Source organism: Elephantulus edwardii, unplaced genomic scaffold, assembly GCF_000299155.1.
Source record: "Elephantulus edwardii isolate Elephantulus edwardi_28Jun2011 unplaced genomic scaffold, EleEdw1.0 scaffold00114, whole genome shotgun sequence".
Taxonomy (NCBI): Eukaryota; Metazoa; Chordata; class Mammalia; order Macroscelidea; family Macroscelididae; genus Elephantulus; species Elephantulus edwardii.
In genome coordinates, this window is record NW_006399864.1 from 7,956,381 (window position 1) to 7,961,458 (window position 5,078).

Consider the following 5,078-nt stretch of genomic DNA (forward strand, 5'->3'; position numbering starts at 1 on the left):
GTACTCTTGAGAGGTCCCTCACAGCTGACTTTGCAATGCAATTCATCTCCTGAATTCCTGGCTGCTGTTACCAAGAGTGTTGACTGTGGAGCCAAGCAAACTAAAACTGTTAACTATCTCAATCTCTTCACCATCCATACTGATGCTGCTAGTTCATAGATACAGAATTACATTTACATTTCTTTATCACTGAGTGCAAGTACACAGCTTCATTTAGGGAAATAATTTATGGCCTGTTGTTCTTACTTGTCTTATTTCTTTTCAAAGTTAGAACACTTTTAAACAACTTTAGCAAATAATAGTTTTTAAAGTAGTATAGAAATAAGTACATTTCTAATTCTAACTAGAGAAAAATTCTATTTAGATTTTCATATTATAAGATGGAAGGAGTTTACAGAGTCACTGTACCAAAGCAAATTGGCTAACACAAGAAAATGTCAAGAAATAATATATGATTATGAGGTAATGATAATGAAGAAGGAAGTTCAGGCTGCTTTGAAGGACTTGACAAAATACAAAGCCCCAGAGATGGATGAAATACCAATTGGCATATGTCAATAAACAGATGCTGTCCTGGATGTACTCACTAGGTTGTGCCAAGGAATGTGGAGGACAACTATGTGACAAACTCATTGGAAGAGATCCATATTTACTCCCATTCAAAAAAAAAAAAGGTGACCTGAAAAAGTGTGGAAGTTATTAAACAGTATCACACACTAGCAAAATCTTGCACTGCAGATTAAATGACTGGAACAGTACATTGACGGAGAAGAACCATAAATATAAGCTGGGTTTAGAAGAGGTCATGGTCAGATCTTGACAGAAAGCCAAGAGTACCAGAAGAATATCTATCTGTGTTACATTGACTATGTAAAGATATTTGACTGTGTGGATCACAACAGATTGTGGTTAACCTTGAAGAGAATGGGAATACCAGAGCACTTGATTGCGCTTATCTGAAACCTGTACTTGGACCAAGAAACTGTCCTCAGAACTGAGCAAGGACATACTGCCTGGCTCAAAATCAGGAAAGAAATGCGTCAGGAATGTGTCCTGTCTCCATACCTTTCTAAACTATATGCAATATACCTCATTCAGGAAGCTGGGCTTTATGAGAAGTAATGTAGCATCAAGAATGGAGGAAGACTTATCAGCAACTTATGTGATGCAGATGACACAACCTTGCTTGCTGAAACTGAGAAGGACCTGAAGTGCTTGATGCCGTTAGGGTCAGGGACTATAGTTTTCAACATAGATTAAAGCTCAAGATCAAAAAGGTAAAAATTCTCACCACAAGGCCAATTGGCAGCACCATGATAGATGAAGAAGAGACTGAGGGTGTTAACAATTACAGCTTGCTCTGCACCACAATCAACACTGTTAGCTCCACCAGTCAGAAAATCAAAAGATGAATTTCACTGGGATAATCAGCTGTCAGGGACCTCTCCAGAGAACTGAGAAGCAAGGAAGTCTGTCAAGAGATTAAGGAGCACCTGATCTGGGACATGGTCTTCCCAATTACTTACAATGCATTAGAGAGGTAAACAAGACCGAGGGATAACAGAAGAAAAATTGATGCCTTTGAGTTGTGGTGCTAGAGAAGAGTACTGAACATGGACTTCCAAGAAAACAAATAGGTGTGTCTTGGAGAAAGTGAAATCAAATTTCTCCTTGGAGGCAAGAATTTTGGAGCTCCCTGTCACATGCTTTGGGCACATGGCCAGGAAGGACCAATCCGTGGAGAAGGACATCATGCTCGGAAGGGTGGAGGGACAGCACAGGAGAGGAAGACCCCAGATATGATGTATTGATACAGTAACTGGTACAATGGGAATAGGTGTATTAGAGTCAGTGAGACTGGCTCAGGATACCACAGGATTCATAATTGTTGTACCTAGGGTCACTATGAAGCGACCTGATGACACATAAAAACAACAACAACATAGTTGTTTGAAAGCTTAAAAAAACATAAAAACAACAACATAGTTGTTTGAAAGCTTAAAAAACACTTTAAGTATATAAACAAAGCGCTGTAAAAGTACAGTGACTTGCACGTAATTGTGTTAAGAATATCACAAAGCCAAATTTGATTTGAAAGCAAGGATAAAAATACCTAACATCAGTAATAAGCTATTAATGATTTCAAAAGAATTGTGACATAGTATGCATATGGATTTGGGAATTATCAGTTTAATTATGACAATATTTTATATATATCTAAAACTCTTTTAAAAGAAAATTAATTAAAATGCATTTGATAATGATTGTGTGATTTACAAAAAGAAACCATCTTTCATGTTTTTGTCACTGTGTATAGCATTGAGTCATATCTGACCAATAGGTGACTCTCCAGCAGGTTTTCAAAGGTATTTAATCGCATGGGAGATTACTTACTCATCCTTGTCCTGTAGAGCAGTTGATGAATTCAAATTTTGCATTTTCAGGACTATAGTGCAGCTTCTTGCCACTAGACCGAACTATTACAAGTGATAGAAATAGAGAAGAAAAAAAAATAAAAATAACAACTCAGTCACACATAGTTCATGATGTTCTTTATAGTTAAAGATGAAAATTTAAAGTGTTTGTTGTTGTCCATGTTGTTACGTGCCGTCAATTTAATGCATAGGTTTCCAATATGTATTATGAAGTTAATTTATCATCTGACTGATTCCATTATTAGCTGAATTCTCATTATAAAGTTAATTTTAAATCAGGAAAAGTGTTAGTTTTATTCAAACATTTTGTCTAAAGGAAGAGAATATATTATACCACAAAACAGAAGTGGGACAAAACATGAAAATTCAAATATTCAATGTTTTATTGACATTTTTACATTTCATAAAAAGACATCACAATTAAACTCATAGAAATCCATATGCAAAATAATCAGATTTTGTATGAAGTATTTAGAAAGTTAGGAAAAGATTTTTAACTAATATTACTAGATATATAAAAAATTAGGCAGCTATAGATAGATATAAGGGTTTCTAAAATAATTTAAATTAAATTTTTGTCTTTGAGCTAATTTATTACCACTTTGGTATATACTTAATAGGAAATTTCATCACATGCATAATAATAATTAATAATAATAGACATATAAAAAATTTCATTTTTGTATTGCTAAAATCATAAAACATTCTATTTTATAATCTCAACCAAGACTATAGCTCTATTTAAAGATAGAAATTGTTATTCTCAAAATTTGTGTTTTCTAATTAATCCAAAAAGAAAGGAACAAAAATACTTTTGTATTAGTTCACTTTGGTCAAATGTAAAAATCTAAATATAGCAGAAGTATGTTTACTAGTTTATTCCAATGCATTATTACATAAAAATTAATTTTTGTGATTCCAGATAATTTTATTGTCTAGCATTTGTAAACTTGCTTTTTTTTTGCCTCTGTCACATTTTCTTGAGATATGTGACTATCCTTTATATATTACTCTAAATGTCTCTAAAACGTGTTGATTTTTTAGTTGCTTTTGTTTTTGTGTTTACAGGAGGTACTCATAAAATTTCAGATATTCACATGCACTTTCTTGCAATGTAGTTTTCAGAAAACACTCACTGGGAAATTTCAGAAGTGCTTACTTCCACACACTGTGCAGCTATGAGCTGCAGGCCAAACAGAATTAAAATTATTGCAGTCATCTGAATGCGAGACTCTTCTCTAACAAATTAGCATTTGAAATGCCAGGGTAAAAATGAGCCAAGCTGACACCGCTAGATAAAAAACATTGGTAAGCTTTCTTTATTTCTGTCTTAGCAAGGCCCTTTCAATTTTGAACTCCCCACAGTTCAACGGAATCTGAGTAGAAACACTGGCAAATTACATTAGGCCTCAAAATGTGGGTACTTTTTGTTTTATTCTATTGTGATTAATATTTGTACTTGAATGACTGGGTCAGAAACTCACTATCTTCTGTTTTATTTTCAGTGCATGCAACTTCTTATTTTATAATCTTATAATTAGTTTGTAAATTTACTCTTCTGGCACTCTTTTAGAAATCCGCTTTGCTCATCTAACCATTCAGAATGTTTTATCATGTTCAGAATATATGTTATAATATCAAGTGCTAAAACGATCAAGCACAGGTTAGAAAAAGTTAAGAAAAAAACTTCAAAATACACACAACAAAATAAAAACAATCCTGAAGAACAAAAAGTCTAAAAAAGGAAGACAGAGAATTAAATGAATAATTACAGTACAATGTGTCAAATATACCAATTGAAAAAGAATTTAAAAACAATAAATATATTCACAGTTCTTATAATACTGTCTAGTGACTAATAAAGTTTTACTTCTAAAAACCTCCTCTCATGCATTTTAAGTGTACAGGCATTGTCTAGCTCAAAAGAAAATCGCAAGTGAAAACAACACAACAGTAGCCATCAGGAATAGCAGATCAATATAAAAGTTTGGTAATGAAATGATGGACTTGAAATGAGATCTTTGGCAATCAATAATCTCAGTTTTCACTACTTTATACGTAGCTTTTCAACAGTGTTTAAGGAACATCATAGCACCTTGCATTTTTATATCAGGGCAGATGTTCCCAAGTGATATTCCTATCCTTTCATTTAGCAAAGGGACCTACTCAATTTTATAATTCTAACTCCACTTGTTTTAACTAGTCCTAGGTCCATTGTGCCATTTAACAAATTTAATAACATTTTGACTGAGGACAGCTATTAAAGCAGCCTGGGAGGTTGTGTGACATACTAGTTTAGACCTGTGTTTCTTAACTGAAAGAAATATTCTGTCAAAGAAGACATCTGATAATATCTGCAAACAATTTTTTATTGTCCTAACTTAGAACTGTTACTTAGGTCTACTGGGTAGAAACCAGTAAATAGTTCACAAACGAGCAAGACAATTTTCTTCAAAAAAAAGTGTTATCTGGTCCAAACATCCATATGACCACTACTGGGAAACCCTAGTTTAGAACACCATCTGGATTTAAAAAAAAAAAAAATCTGCTAGTTAATGTAAATTGAAACTTAGAAATGATACTCAAATTTGGAATGTGCCAACCTCTTAATTTGTAAAATAACAGTGATTATTTCATTCATTT